Source organism: Panthera leo, chromosome B3 (assembly GCF_018350215.1).
Source record: "Panthera leo isolate Ple1 chromosome B3, P.leo_Ple1_pat1.1, whole genome shotgun sequence".
Taxonomy (NCBI): domain Eukaryota; kingdom Metazoa; phylum Chordata; class Mammalia; order Carnivora; family Felidae; genus Panthera; species Panthera leo.
The window spans coordinates 108,623,645-108,640,920 of NC_056684.1; the positions used below are offsets into that span (position 1 = coordinate 108,623,645).

The 17,276-nt window shown below is 36.6% G+C and overlaps 1 long non-coding RNA gene across 1 annotated transcript in view; it reads left to right on the plus strand.

The window, feature by feature from the left end:
* Nucleotides 1-1,129: 1,129 nt before the first annotated feature.
* Nucleotides 1,130-17,276, plus strand: part of LOC122222802 — a 112,467-nt gene continuing 96,320 nt past the window's right edge. Inside the window, exon 1 of the long non-coding RNA XR_006203874.1 lies at nt 1,130-1,208. This is a non-coding gene — a long non-coding RNA (uncharacterized LOC122222802). The remainder of the gene's footprint in view (nt 1,209-17,276) is intronic.

Sequence of the window (17,276 nt, forward strand, 5' to 3'; positions counted from 1 at the left end):
CTGCAGTAGTCCTGACAAGAACTGATGGAACCTCAACTGAGTACAGTGGCAATAGGGATGAGGGAAGAACCAGATGTCAGTAACACTGAAGAAACAGTATCAGTGGTTAGTAGTTTGAGATTTAGATATGAGAGTCCCCTGCATAGAATTTAAGTGTTGACATTGTAGGAGTGAATGAGGTTGTCCAAAGAAAGAAAATAAAACAATCACTAGGCCGTGGTCCAGGCTGTCGTGAAACCAAGTCAGGTGGAGGACTTGGTCCTGGTGATTCATAGGCACTGGTGACCATTGGCAAAGAAGATTCATAGACAATATGACAACCAAATTCAAACTTCTGTGGGTTGGGGAGTAAAAAACAAAAGAAGGAGAAAAGTGAACAGAGATAACTTTTTGTGGCATCTGGAATTTAGGATAAGAGTATTTTGAGTGGGAAGCAGAGTCAAAGGGGACATTTTTTAGGAGTGAGACAAAAGAGAATGTCCGTGAAAGTCAAGGAAATCTGGAGAAGGAGGGAATGAAGTTGTAATAGAGTCTAAGAAGACTAAAGTTAATCCCATAAATTATAATCCCATAATTATATAATTATATAATCCCATAATTACATAGTTTGCCTTGGCAAGGACGAGAGAGTGTACAAAAATGCAAACCAAGAAACAGACTAAACTATAGAGAACAAACTGATGGTTACCAGAAGGGAGGTTGGTGGGGGGATGGATTAAATAACTAATGAGAATTAAGGAGTGCACTTGTGATGAACACCAGGTGTTGAATGTAAGTGTTGAATCATTATATTATACACTTGAAGCTAATATTATACTATAGGTTAACTAGAATTTAAATACAAACTTTAAATGTTATTAAATAAAAGCTTATTTGGTAGTCAAAAAAAATTTTTTTTAATGCAGACATTTTGAGGTGGGTGAAAGGGAAGCCTGCAAAATTCAGTAACTGGGAAGTACAATTGTTTGAGGTGATGGCCAACCCCTAACTCAGTTGCAAGCAGACAGAAAGGATTGGAAGTGAAACCAAACAAAGTTTAAGTAAAGAGATCTGGTTGTTAAAGTCACCAAAAATGAGGGAAGGAGCAGATGAGAACAAGAGAATATGTTCTCATATAAAACATTATTTCCAGGTATGTCCGTGAAGGTGTTCCCCGCTCATCTGAATTGGTGGATTCAGTAAAGTAGACTGCCCTGCCTCCACTGTGGGTGAGTATCATCCAATCTGCTGAGGGCCTGAATGGAACAAAAAGAAGGGGAAAGGATGATTTGTTCCCATTCTGCCTGCCTGCTTGATCTGGAACATCAGTCCAGATGGCCATTGGCTCCTCTGTTGAACTGGCATTATACCACCAGCTTTCCCAAATCTCCAGCTTGCTCATTGGCAGATCATGACTTCTCAGGCTCATCTGTCTGTCATCTATCTATCTATCTATCTATCTATCTATTATTACCTTTCTCTTTGGAGAACACTAATACACTGCCTCTACCAGAATATTTATAGTGTGTGTGTGTGTGTGTGTGTGTACAGATACATATAAACACATATGCACATATTTTTTCTATGTATAAATATTTAATATTAATTCCTGGTTCCTGTTTATTTTTTCATAAATGTGATTACATTTGAAAAAATTGTTTTCAACTTATTATTTTGTGATCTAAGATACCATGTGATCTTTTTTGAGGTATACAGCATGACCCTAGAATCACTCAAACAGGAGTTATTATCCCCATTCTACCAGTGAAGAAAACTGCTTTTCTCACATGAATCTTCATCTTCTAAATTCTCACCCAGAGCATTTTCTATGGCAATCATCACATTATATTTGTTTTTCTATTCAGACAAATGTTTAAATTTTTTTCAAAGGAGTAAAATATGGAAGAGATGTACTCTTTTCAGTGTTCAAGTTTTTGTAAACAGGATTAATATCTAACATTTATACATTGATTTACTGTTCACAGGGAATCTTGATAAAATCTTAGTGTCCACTACGTGCTCCTTGGAATTCCAAGACAATCTTGTATTGCATGAACATGACCATTATCTCACCTTCCAGCTTCCTCAAGCTGTGAGGAACGCTGCAGACTGGCAAAAAGTCAGACTGTAGAGGAATTACTGGAGAGAAAATAAACCTCACTTTGATGGTATTAATTATTTAGTTGAAACTTGCAGACTGGATATTCAGGAAGCTTTTGACATATCCCACATTACAGTGAAGCACTGAAGAGAAAGTAGCAACATAGAAATGTTCTTGTTGCCTGAGGCATGTTTTAATTTGGGGCTCAATGACTCAGCCCTACATGGGCAGCCAAAATACACACTTTTCTTTTGGAAGTTGGCATATAAAGACTTTGGGGTTAACATCTCTGAAGGGCTTAAGTACCATTTGCCAGAGTAAGCTTGTTGTTTTATTCCATTTAGAATTGTGTATAGGTAGAGAAAGATAAATTTTTATTAAATTCTGACATGGTTTTTTTTCTCATTTTATATGCAAGAGGATATGTCATTGGTTGGGGAGAAGTAAAAACGGCATTCTTACAGAATGGATGTTAAAGTCACTAACCCAGCGTTTTCATTCTGGCCTCTTTCAGCAGGACCAGTATCAAGGGACAGTTTCTGTTGAGTCTCACGTGAAATTTATATTTTACCAAGTTGTTTAAGGTCTGAAAAATGGTGGGGCTAAGCACCTAAGTGCTTTCTGGAGGTTTAGGGGGCCCATTTTTTGAAGCTGGTTCTTCTCCCATGGCTATGTCTCAGGCATATAATTTAAGAAGGCTGCCATATTATTTTGGAGGTTAAGCTGAGTGCTTCCTTGGTAATTGAGGTCACCTTCATGTGGGTAGTAGCTAGTCTGAGATAATTTTCGTGTTTTTTTTTAATCTTTTCTTTTTCTCTGAAGATATCTTCAGAGATGGTAGTGGAAAAGTCAGAACAATATGGTCTTTTAGCTGGTGGTAGATTCACAAATGTTGAGTTATTAAATTCCTTGTACTATATGTGTTGCATATAATCTTTCATATATAGAAGTAACTTATTTTAAAGCCTTAATTTTAAGTGCATTTTTAAAAAGTTTTTTAAAAGTGATGTGAATCTCAGAAGTAAGAACCTTCTTTCCATTCCCTTTGCTTTTCTCTGATTGTGGCACTTAAGAGAAGAGATGCAAAATCAAACACTCCCTAAAATCTTTTCAAAGGCCAAAGATACGGACCAGAATGCTTGGTTGTGGCCAATTGACTATATTTTATAACTTAGAATCAAATGGGAATTTTATATAATTCTAAATATTTTTTGTTTGGTTGTTTTTGTTGTTTTTTTTTTGTTTTGTTTTGTTTTGTTTTTGGTTTTGCATTTTCCCTGTTTTGTTGCAGGATTTTTTACAAGCTTACTTTTCAAATGCTGCAGAGCTGTGGTGCTGCAGAAACTGGATATTAAGCATAGGGAGACCTAACTTTTAAACTGAACTTGGTTAAAATCAGATGGGAAGACATTTGGGTCCTCCTCCCTGCCTCTCTTGTCTGCTCTGATGTTATCTCGTTAAATGAAAATACCCTTCTCAAAATGACATTTTGCCCAATGGCATTCCTATTGTTTCTTTTAGGAGTGAGGAGACAGGAGAATGGCCATGGAAAGCAACTAAAACTGGAAAAGGAGAGAATAAAGATGTGTGAGAAGAGATAAGGGCAAGACCAAAGCGTAGTATGCCTTTGGCCTAGTGTTTGGAGGGTATACCAATGGTCTATCAGAGAATGAGATTAGTTCTCTCTTAGGAAATCCTCAAAACAGAGTGACTGGCATCTCTTTAAAGTCACAGTTGTTGGTCTCAGACAAACGCTTGGTAATGCCATGCGACTCTACCATGTTGTCTGTACCAACTCACTGTCCCACTCTCTACAATGGTGCCCTTATTGATTCTTTTCAAAATTATGTACCCTTTCCCTACTCCTTCCTCATTCCTGGAGGATGGCCTCAGCTCATACATTACATGAAAAATTGAAGGTATCAAATGGAAACTTTGTCAGCTTACTGCCTCCAAACCAACAGATTGCCCACATCTGTGCACATCATCTCTTCCCTTTTTCCTATTTCGTCAATTGAGTGTCACTCCTTCTCTCTGAATCCATTTGTTCCCCTGGTGCTTTGGTTCTGACCCCTTCTGAACTCCTCAGGAACTTGGCCTCACTCTTCCTTCTCTCTTTTGTATTGATACTTTTGATGGCCACTTTTAAAATGTTCAGTTCTCACAGACAAACCTTCCTTTGAGCGCAAATCTTTCTCCTAGTAGCACCTCAGTAATCTTCCCTTCACAGACTCTAAAAGAGACAGATGAACATATTTTCTCTCATTTTCTTATTTTATACTCATTGCCAACCCACCCTTCTATCAGTCCACCAAAGCAGTTCTTTCAGTAGGCCCCTGATGGCTTCCATACTCCTCAAAAGGCTAGTTTAAAGAATTCCTCATTGTACCTCTTTTGTCCAGGGTATTTGACACTGCTGATTGCTCTTTCCTTTCTGAAACTCTCTCTTCTCTTCTCTTGACTTTCATGACCCCACATTGTCCTAGATTCCCTTCTTTATTTCATAACCCCCCGACCTTTGTAGTTTTCTTTGCAGGCCTGTCCTCCTCTACCTAGGCGTCAAATGCTGGAGTGCCTCAAAGATGGTACTTGTCTGCCTTCTTGTCTCATTCAATCCAGTCTCCTTAGCGATGTTCTCCATGGTTTGAAACACCTTCATTAGGGGCGCCTGGGTGGCTCAGTCGGTTAAGCGTCCGACTTCGGCCCAGGTCATGATCTGGCGGTCCGTGAGTTCGAGCCCCGCGTCCGGCTCTGTGCTGACCGCTCAGAGCCTGGAGCCTGTTTCAGATTCTGTGTCTCCCTCTCTCTCTGACCCTCCCCTGTTCATGCTCTGTCTCTCTCTGTCTCAAAAAAATAAATAAACATTTAAAAAATTTTTAAAAAAAGAAACACCTTCATTATATTAAGTTCCCATGTTGCTCTCTAATATCTCTTACTGAATGTCATATAAGTACCTCAAATTCAAATTACCTAATATAGATGTCATGATTTTCCTCCACCCCAAATCTTAGTGTTCTTTATATTAGTGACTCTACCATCTATCCCAGTAAAAATCAGAAATCTGGAGGGAATTTATACTATTTCTCTCTCCCTCATCAGCTATAATCAACCAACCTAATACTAAAACATGTCAAGTCTAATCTCCCAAATAACTCCAAATCCATTTCACTTGGTTCCTTCTACTGCCTACCTAGTCCTGAACTTATCATCTCTTGCTGGGACTATTGCAAGAGCCAAACTGGTATTTAATTTTTCATTCTGACAACCCTCTCCATCACGATTCATTCTGAATTATAACAGACGTGATCTTTTCAGAACAGAAATCATAATTGTGTTGCATAACTTACCTATAGAAAACATCTCATGAACTGCCCATTGGTCTTTTTTAAAAATGTTTATTTATTTATTTTGAGAGAGAAGAGCACAAGCAGGGAAGGGGCAGAGAGAGAGGGATAGAGAGAATCACAAACAGGCTTCGTACACCTAGCGTGGAGCCCAATGTAAGTCTCCATCTCACAAACTGTGAGATCGTGACTGGGCTGAAATCAAGAGTCAGATGCTTAACTGAGCCACCCAGGTGCGCTCCAACAACTGCTTACTGATCTTAAGAACCTAACTCCTTAGCAAAGGTCAAAATGGTCTGATGATCTAGCAAGTGGCTATTTCTCATCTTGTGCCAGTTTTTTGTTTTTGGTTTGGTTTTGGTTTTTGGTTTTTGGCTTTTTTGAGAGAGAGAGTGTATGTGAGCAGAGGAGGAGCAGAGAGAGAGGGGAAGAGAGAGTCTTAAGTAGGCTCCATGCCCAGTGCAAAGCATACTGCCAGACTCAATCTCATGAACTGTGAGATCATGACCTGAGCCAAAATCAAGAGTCTTGATGCTTAACTGACTGAATCACTCAGGTGCACCTGCCAATTTTAGTTCATATCTCTTTTCTCCAACCTGATTGGTCTTTCTCAGGTCTTCAGTGAACCATATTCCCTCCTCCCACAGAACCTTAACATATTTTACTTAAACCTTCCTCCATCAGTTCCCACCTCATCATTTCTTATTCATCCACAGATCTCAGAGCCTCTAGTCACCTATCTAGACCAGGGTCTACAGTCTAGACCAGGGTCCATGTATTTCATCCCCATAGAATAATGTTCTTTCTTCTAAACAATTTTAAGTTGCAATTATTTATTTATTAAAAATATTTTTAAAATAAGCCCCTCTCGGGGAGGGTGGGTGATGGGTATTGAGGAGGGCACCTTTTGGGATGAGCACTGGGTGTTGTATGGAAACCAATTTGACAATAAATTTCATATATTTAAAAAATAAATAAATAAAATAAACCCCTCTCTTTCTCCTGTAAGCTCCATGAAAGCATGGAGCTCACAATTTTTTTGCTCACAACTGTGTCCCCACCACTTAGTCAAGTTCATAGTATATAGGAGGATTTAATATTTGTTTTTAATAAATAAAACTCTGAATAAGATGGTGATATGATGGGACAGGGACTAGGGAAGAGACCAGAGAAGATAAAATACTACTGAACTATTATGCCTTTGTGAAAGTTTTCTGGATTAGGCTGAGATCATTGGTCTCTGTATTATGCTGAAAATTTAAGCATCTGTAACTTCCAAGGCAATAAGTAATACAGCACTGGTCACTTTCTCATGCAGTTTCCTGATTGAATCTATGGTTGCCTATTCACAGAATTCAGAGACTTCATCCTGGATTATAGGATTTTCTTTTATTATTTTTTATTATTTTTTGAAGTTTTAATTTAAATTATAGTTAACTATAGTTAATTTAGTGAGTAGAATTTAGTTATTCATCACTTACATATAACACCCAGTGCTCATCATAATATGCTAAGTGGTCTGCTAAGAGCCAGTTGCAACTTAAAAAAAAAAAAAAAAAAAAAAATCTCACCAAGCCTGGCCTCTATGTGACTAATTACACCAGAAGGGAGCAGACTCATGGACAAAAGGACATGAAGCACAGTGGGAAGGAAAGGAAAATCTATGAGGCAAAATGATGCTTAATGCCCATCACCCATTTAGCCCATTCCCCCCAACCTCCCCTTCAGCAACCTTGTTTGTTCTCTACAGTTAAGAGTCTCTTATGGTTTGCCGCCTTCTCTTTTTTTTTCCATTGACCTATTTCCATCTGTTTTGTTTCTTAAGCCCCACATATGAGTGAAATCATATGGTATTTGTCTTTTTCTGACCGACTCATTTCGCTTAGCTTAATATACTCTAGTGCCATCCACATCATTGCAAATGGCAATACTTTATTTTTTTTGATGGCTAGGTAATATTCCATTGTACATATATACCACATCTCTTTTATCCATTCATCAGTTGATGGATGTTTGGGCTTTTTCCATAATTTGTCTATTGTGGATAGTGCTGCTATAAACATTGAGGTACATGTGCCCCTTCAAATCAGCATTTGTGTATCCTTTGGGTAAATACATAGTAGTGTAATTGCTGGATCATAGGGTAGTTCTATTTTTAACTTTTTGAGGAACCTCCATACTGTTTTCCAGAGTGGATGTACCAGTTTGCATTCCCACCAAAAGTGTAAGGGGGATCCCCTTTCTCTGCATCCTCACCAACATCTGCTGTTTCCTGTGTAAATTTTAGCCATTCTGACAGGTGTGACGTGATATCTCATCATGGTTTTGATTTGTATTTCCCTGATGATTGTACGATTTTTTTGAAACTTGAGTTAATGTACAGTACTAAGAAGAAGACCTCCACTTCATGCTCCTAATCTTTGTTCATTTTGCCTCATAGATTTTCCTTTCCTTCCCACTGTGCTTCATGCCCTTTCATCCATGAGTCTGCTCCCTTATGGTATAATCAGTCATGCAGAGACCAGGCTTGGTGAGGCTTTTTTTTTTTTTTTTAGCTGCAACTGGCCCTCTCTACAGACCACTTAGCGTCAAACTCGGTGTTTGGAATGGGGACAAGGAAAATACAATTTTTTTAAAAAGCAATGTTATATATTTTTCTATACAGATTTATATTTATGTATTACCCTGTATGTGTAAAGTTCTGTAAATGTGCTCTGTTGCTCTTTCCTGTGAATTATTTGTTTGTACATTAAGCAGGGCTCTACCACTTACACCCTACCTTGCAGTAAATAGAAATAATGATATATATCTTTAAAAACTTTTCATTTTCTACAACAGACTTAAGTTTCCCTGAAGTCAAAAAACATCTTTTAAACAAAATTCTTGGTTTTAAGCTTTGTATTCAGTAGTACTGTGTGTAGTATATACCATTACATTGTGTAACCAAAGAGAGGCTTGGAGGGATGACTTCATAAAGGGAGTCAGTAGAGAACCCAGAAATACTGCCTTCTACAAATTAGCTCATCCTCTCCCCTGTTCACTTTTAAGTGGAAGAGATGCCTATAAACTTCTGAAAGCCTGTTAATGTATAATTCATGAAAGGGGCCCAAAAAGTTGTTTGGTGCATCCTTTTGAGTCTGAAGGTACATGCATGTCCTTACATCTAACAAATAAAGCAGTGAATAGAAATCCTGTCAACAAGCATACAGAGACGTGCCATTATCAATTTGAGGATTCATTTTTCCTGAAAGATTACAAATATGTCTAAAACTACTGATCCAATAATGCATCAAATATATACTTTCATTTGAACCCAAGTTCAAATATTCAAGATGATTGCAAAGTAATGTAGAACATAAAAAGGTCTCATCTTACTTAACTATTGTGTATATTTATGCATTGACATGAAATAATTATAAATAAAAGTTCTATACATAAGTAAAATCTTTTAGTTATGTAATTAAATTTGTAAACTTCTTCAAAACTCTAAAATTTTAAAAATTGGGCAAAAAGAAGTTCCTTTCTACGTTATTTTCTTCCTTCTGCTAATTTGGCTTATGTTTTCCTATAGATCCATGAGGTATGAACTTAGGTTGTTGAGATCTCCTTTTTTCTTTTCTTCTTTTTTTTTTGAAGTGTGCCCATTTATCAGTATAAACTTCCCTCTTAAAACTGATTTTGCTATAGCTCATAAGTTTTGGTATTTTGTTTCCATTTTCATTTGATTTGACACTTTTTGATTTCACTTTAATTTCGTCTTTGACAATTTGGTTGTTCAGGAGTATGTTGTTTCATTTCCACATACTTGAGAATTTTCTGGTTTTCTTCTTGTTATTGATCTCTAGTTTCATACCTTTGTGTTCAGAAGAGATTCTTGATATTATTTCAGTCTTGTTAAATTTGTTAAGACTGGTTTTATGACCTCATTTATGATCTATCCTGGAGAACATTCCATTTGTACTTGAGAAGAATATGGATTCTGCTGACATTGGGTGGAATGCTCTATATACATCTGTGAAGCCGATTTGGTTTAAATATCGTTCAGATCCAACATTTCTTCCTGATTTTCTGCCTCGATAATCTATCCATTGTTGAAAGTATTGAAGTCTCCTACCATTACTGTATTGTTGTTTATTACTCCCTTCAGATCTGTTAGTACTTAATATATTTAGGAACTCTGATGTTGGGTACATATGTATTTACAATTACTATGTGTATATATCCTCTTGATGAATTGATCACTTTGTATTTATATATGATCTTTCTTTGTCTCTTGTTACAGTTTTTGACTTATAGTCTATTTTGTCTGGTATGAATTATAGCTACCCCTGTTCTCTTTTGGTTTCCATTTACAGCTTGGAGATGTGAGATGTACAGCTGGAGTGGCTAGCTGCAGGTGAGCCCAGTGGTACAGGCCACTGAGAGGATACAGGGCTGGATCCAGGTCCATAAAGCAATTGCAGGGGTCCTGGCTGTTGATGTGCACTACTGTGGCTGCATAGTCTCACCATGAGCACATGCACAGCAGTGGAGGCTGGTGACAGGAGTCAAGATGGGGGTTTGCAGGTGCACAGCTGACGAGGCTAGCTGAGTATGCACATGGTGGTGGGGGTCAGCTGCAGGAGTCTAGGCTGCATCCTTACATTTATGGCTGGTTGCTGGTGCAGATCCCAGGCTCCAGTGGGGTTATAGAGGAGGGGGGCAGGGTAGGACTCAGGTGGATGGCATCTGGGAACATAAAAACCTGTGGAACCAAAGTCAGTGAAATCTACAGGGGGTCTGCATTGGCTGTACTGGCTGTTGGTTTCTCTAATAGCAAAAGCTGCTGGAGTCCTTGGCAGATCCAGCGACTGGGAACCATGACTCTTCCCACGGTGTACCGTGGAAATTCCTACTAGCTGGGGCATTCCCTCTTGGCATTGAAGAAGTGCTGGACTATGGGGGATAGAATGATGCCCAAGTAAGCTTTCCCTTTTCTTTTTGTACGGTTATTCTGTTTTTTATCGATGTTGTTGTTCAAGTATGTTTCCAGAGTTTCCTAAGTGAACTCCTGAGTCTCCCAAAACTGTTTTTATTCGTGGATAGCTGTCTAATTGTTGATCTTTGTCAGGGGGCAGGTGGTGGAGAATGGAAGCTGGAATCTGCTACTCTACCGTCTTGGCAACATCACTTTGACTGAAGTTTGAATATTGAGCCAGACATGCGTTCCTGGAATAGATCTCAAATTTTTCTTTTAATTGCTGGATTCTATTTCCTAAAATTTTGTGAAAAAAAATGTTTGATTATGTTCATGAGAGATATTGGATTACGGTCTCCTTTGTATTGTATTGTCTTTGCTTTTGGTATGAGGGTAATGATAGCTTCATAAAATTGGTTAGGAACTCTTATGCTCTTCTACTTTCTGAAAAAGCTGTGTAGAATTGGAGTTGAAACAATTTACTTTTTAAAATGTTAGTAGAATTTGCCAGCCAAAACATCTGGGCCCAGGTGATTTCTTTCTTTGGAAGGATTTTAGCTACTGATTAAATAACTGTAGGACTACACAGATTATCTATTTCAACCTGAAATCATTTTGAATTTAGCTTTTGGAATTTTTGTGGAAGTGATCCAATTCATTTACATTTCAAATTTATGTATGTGGAATATTTCTTAATAACTTTTCACCCTTTTAATGTCTGTGACGAGTGTAGTGATACCTCATTTCATTCCTGACAGTGGAGATATTTGGGTCTTCTCTCCCTTTTATTTTCCCTTTGTCAGTCTTACAAAAGAACCAGCGTTTGGTTTGAGTGATTCTTTCTAATGTTTTATATTTTCCATTTCATAATCTCTGGCCTTATATTTATTCTTCCTGTCTTTCTGCTTACTGTGAATTTATTTTGCTCTTCTTTTTTTCTATCCTTAAACAAGAAACAGATATCTTATATGATCTGCAGGACTTTTTTTGCATTTTAGAATTGTCAAAAAAGAATTTTTTAAATATAATTTATGTCAACACCCAGTGCTCATCCCAGCAAGTGCCCTCCTCAAAACCCATCACCCACTGTCCCCTCTCCCCATCAACCTTCAGTTTGCTCTCAGTATTTAATACTGTTCTCAGTATTGTCTTACGGTTTGCCTCCCTCCCTCTCTGTAACTTTTTCCCCCTTCCACTCCCCCATGATCTTCTCTTAAGTTTCTCAAGATCCACATATGAGTGAAAACATATGGCATCTGTCTTTCTATGACTGACTTATTACACATAGCATAATACCCTCCAGTTCCATTCACATTGCTGCAAATGGCAGGATTTCATTATTTCTCATTGCCAAGTAGTATTCCATTGTATATATAAACCACATCTTATTTATCCATTTGTCAGTTGATAGACATTTAGGCTCTTTCCATAATTTGGCTATTGTTGAAAGTGCTGCTATAAACATTGGGGTACATATGCCCCTCTGCATCAGCATTCCTGTATCCCTTGGGTAAATTCCTAGCAGTGCTATTACTGGGTCATAGGGTAGTTCTATTTTTAATTTCTTGAGGATCCTCCACACTGTTTTCCAGAGCAGCCTCACCAATTTGCATTCCCACCAACAGTGCAAGAGTGTTCTCGTTTCTCCACATCCTCACCAGCATCTGTAGTCTTCTGATTTGTTCATTTTAGCTAATCTGACAGGTGTCAGGTGGTATGTTAGTGTGGTTTTGATTTGTATTTCCCTGATGAGTGACGTTGAGCATCTTTTCATGTGTCTGTTGGCCATCTGGATGTCTTCTTTAGAAAAATGTCTATCCATGTCTTCTGCCCATTTCTTTACTGGATTATTTGTTTTTTGGCTGTTGAGTTTGGAAAGTTATTTATAGGTTTTGGATACTAACCCTTTACCTGGTATGTCATTTGCAAATATCTTTTCCCATTCCGTCAGTTGCCTTTTAGTTTTGATTGTTTCCTTTGCAGTGCAGAAGCTTTTTATCTTGATGAGGTCCCAATAGTTCATTTTTGCTTTTAATTCCCTTACCTTTGGAGATGTGTCGAGTAAAAATAATTTTTGATTGAGACTTTATGTAGCTGGAAATGCAAAAATACATTCTCTATCTGGTCCTTTATAGAAAATGTTTACCAAACCCTGGCTTTGGTCATTAATTTGAAATGTTTCCCTTTTCTTTTCTAATATAAGTATTTAAGGCTATAATTTTTCCTCTCAGTATTGAGTTAGCAGCACTTCATATATTTTTATATGCTGGATGTTCATTTTCACTGATTTCAATACATATTAGAATTTCTCTTGAGACTGCCTCTTTTACCCAGGGATTATTTAGATATATGTTGCTTAAATTACAAGAGAGGGGAGATTTTTCTTGTCATTGTTTTGTTATTTCTATTTTATTATAGTCAGAGAAAATACTTACATGTGATTTCTATGCTTTTAAATTATTTAATTTAATGACTTGGGACCCAGTCTTGATGAATGCTCCATGTGCAACTTAATGAATGAACCATGTGCACTGACATTGTATAGAATATTCTCTAAGTGTCTTTTAGACCCAGTTGGTAGATGATATTCAGGTTTTTATATCTTTTGATTTTCTGTCTACTGGTTCTATTGATAACTGAGAGAGAGTATTCAAGTCCCCAATTATGATGGATTTTTAATTTCTGCTTTCAGTTACATCACTTTTTATGTATTTTGCATAAATATGTGTATTTTATGTATTTTGAATATCTTTATCTGGTACATGATCATTTAGGATTATTTTGTCTTCTTGGTGAATTTACAAGTTTAACCCTGATAATTTGCTTTGCCCTGAAGTCCATTAATCTGATATTAATAAAGCCACTGAAGCTTTCTTTTGATTAGTATTTACATAGTAAGTTTTTTCTAATGCTTTCCTTTTAACCTATCTATAGCATTATATTTAAAAATGAATTTCATGATTAAGACTCTGTCCCACAGTCTTTGGGTATTTTTGTTCTGGGTTTTTATTTTCTTCAAGTTTTTATTTAAATTCCAGTTAATTAACATACAGTGTAATGTTAGTTTCAGGTATAAAATTTAGTGATTCATTCCTTACGTACAACATGTAGTACTCATCACAAGTGCCATCCCTAATCCCCATCGCCCATTTAACCCATAACCTCACCCAACACTCCTCCAATAACCCTCAGTTTATTCTCTAGTTTAGGAGTATGTTTCTTGGTTTGCCTCTCTCTCTTTTTTTTCCTCCTATGTTCATTTGTTTTTCTTTTTTTTCTCTTTTTAAACTTTTATTTAAATTCTAGTTAGTTAATATACAATGCAATATTAGTTTTAGGAGTAGAATTTAATGATTCATTACTTACATACAATACCCAATGCTCATCACAAGTGCTAGCCTTATTACCCATCACCCATCTAGCCCATTCACCCACATACCTCCCCTCATGAGCCCTCAGTTTGTTCTCTTATTTTTAAGAGTCTCTTGCGGCTTCTCTCTCTCTCTTCCCATATGTTCATCTGTTTTGTTTCTTAAATTCCACATATGAGCGGAATCATATGGTATCTGTCTTTCTCGGATTTGATTTTGTTTCTTAAATCCTACATATGAGTGAAATAAAAAGCTGCATAGTGAAGGAAACAATCAGCAAAACTAAAAGGCAGCCTACGGAAAGGGAGAAGGTATTTGCAAATGACATATCTGATAAAGGGTTAATATCCATAATCTTTGAAAATCCCAATGTTGTGGGAGTAGAATGCAACGCCTTTTGTAGTGCTTGCCTGCGGTAGGTCTGGTATGGTCGTGTGTGTGTGTGTGTGTGTGTGTGTGTGTGTGTGTGTGTGTGAAGGAAAGAAAGAAATTCCTCACTTATAAGGTCATCCACTGAGTCTCAAGGTCCCAGCCAATCTGACTTCTTTTTCCCACTGTCAAAGTCTTCTGATAGTTATTTTATTACTTTTCCCTAAGGTGTTAGTTTTAATTTGTGGGATAAATACGGTGCATTGTGGTTATTATATCTTGTCTAACACTGGATATCCTGCCTGTTTTATTTCCATATAAGTCAAATTTTCCTGTTCTCTCACATGTTTAATATTTTTTATGTTGATACTAATGATCATGATAGATATACTGTAGAAACTGAATCTGGTTACTTTCCCCTTAAGATTAATTCTTATTCTACCAGACAATTAACTTAGCTAGGTTCAAACTTCAAACTCAGGCTTCCCTGTTTATAGCAGCAATTGAAATCTCTGTTCACTTCTTTTTGCTTCAAGTCACTGGCTTTCAGCAGACCCTGGTGTCTCCTCTGCAATTGCAGTTTAGTCATTAGCTGAGGATTTGGGTGACTTTTATATTTTACATGCAGAAGTTTCCACCTATGTGACTCCTTCCTTTCATGATGGTCAGCCTCCTAATTTTTATCTGTTCTACCAATCTCAAATGCTGTCCTCAGACATATGAAGCTTGCAAACCTGCAGTTTTCTGCTGCCCTGAATAGTTTTCTGATGCCTCAAGCCATTGGGAAATTGAGAAATAAGTCAGACAAAAAGCTTTAAATTTATAAGTCTAACCAGGTTCTTATCTTTCTTGTCTCTTAAAGAAAGACTCCTCTCCAGTTTCTGCCTGCTTTTGATCACTACCCAGCGCCTTTGTATAGTAGGGTGACTTTACATATGTGTCCTAGATTTTATATCTGATATCTCTGTTTCTACTGTATCTACTGGGGGTTTAGTGTTCTTGTTGGCTTCCTGTTCTACTCTTTTATCAATGCATACCCAAACTTTTCTGTGTTAGTAAAATGAGATAGTATATAAGTATAATGGCTTGATACTCAAAATGTAATACATAGACAAGGAGCATTAACATCATCTAGGAACTTTTTAGAAATGCAGAATACCAGGTTTTATACATCCATTGAATCAGAATGTACATTTTAACAAGATTCTCTAGATGATTCTTATATACAATAAAGTCCAAGAAACACTAAATACAGGCTGTCTAGAGAAGAGCTTCTTAAACAATCTCTGGATGTTTTCAAGTTTTTGGGTTTTTTATTGTTCATATTCATTGTAGACCCATACAACTGCAACATATAATAAAAATGTATTACTATAAAAATAAAATAACATATGATATAAAATCCTGATTTTTATTAGATTCAGCACACATAGAATTACATTTTCAAATAATCAGAACATATATAAATTATAAAAAATGAAAATAATTATAAAAACTGTATGTGTTCATTGAAAGAGTATATTTTAGATTATTAATATTCACATACAACATAAATATCTTCTGTTGACTTTATAATTCAATATTCTTCCTTTCCAATTATTTTTGTGGGAATTTATTTGTAATGGTATGTATGAAAATTCCACTTAGGTTTTGATGGTTTTATTGCTTCATTTAGCCAGTATATCCCTGCAAATAATACACTGTGGTTTTCTCACTTAATCATCAGATATGTTTACAAAACCTATTAAATATAACTGGATGAACTCTTTCTGTCTTTATTTCTTCAGAATCATTTCCATTTTTATTATTTTTTTGGTAACTTTTCCACTTTAGGAAAAGGATATTTTTTATTTGACAGAGTCCACTGAAGGTTGTTTGCCATGTATAAATTATGTTTTAAAATAAATAATTAAGGGGCGCCTGGGTGGCTCAGTCGGTTAAGCGTCCAACTTCAGCTCAGGTCACAATCTCACGTTCCGTGAGTTCGAGCCCCGCGTCAGGCTCTGGGCTGATGGCTCAGAGCCTGGAGCCTGCTTCCGGTTCTGTGTCTCCCTCTCTCTCTGCCCTCCCCCGTTCATGCTCTGTCTCTCTCTGTCTCAAAATAAATAAATGTTAAAAAAATTAAAATAAAATAAAATAAATAATTAAAAACTCACTTAATTTAGTCAGTAGTTCTAAACACTAAATTTAGAAAAAATGTGATTGATCAAAAATTTATATAATGTAAAAATATTTTTGTAAACATAAATATTTATATTTTTGCAGATTCTTATATCTTTTGAATTAAAGATGACAGGCTAACTTAAAACATTCTGTCTCACAACACTGTCTTATGAGGCATGTAGTATGCAGCTTATACCATATGTAATTTCATACCATGAATTCGACACCTGAACTAGTCTAGGTGATAGTCAAAAAGTCAAATCCACTGATCATGTTCTTGTATGTCACAGTAATGTCAAATTACTATAAAAATGGCTAAATGCTTATACTCAGTCATGTAACTTATCTTTTTGCTTATCTGTTACAGAGTGGCCTTTATCAATTCACAGACCACACTTTAGGCAGCACTGGTCTAGACCACTAATATTAAAGACTGTATTACCCAGAGCACCAAAGAAGTGCATTTTCATTTTAAAATCTATTTATTTCATGCAATGATGCCTAATAATAAATGAGGCAATGTCGCTTTGGCAACTCTGTGATTTATGTCCTATATATAGCCAACTATAGTCTACTTGAGAAATGTCGGGTTCTTAAGTACCCCAAAAGTTCTCACACATACAGATTTGGATTTGCACATTAAATTTAGATCAAAAGCTTCCTCTTCCTGATTTCTTCATCTACTCTACCCAGGTTCTTTACCAAAACCTCACATGCCATGGTTCTACAGTGCTCTCTGTCCTGCCAACAAATTTGCGTATACTTCTGGCTTCTTCAATTTTTTATTTCTTTGCACTACAGAAACTAGACAACCCCTTTCCATTGTACCTTGTTAACACTTTGTCTTAAACAGATACGTGTATTTGCATTTTGACTATACCTCTTTGATGAGGCTGTTTTTTCTTAATGTTTTTATTTATGGGTTCATTTCTATACACTGATACTTTATTCAACACTTCATTATAATAACTACCAACATCATTACAAGATTA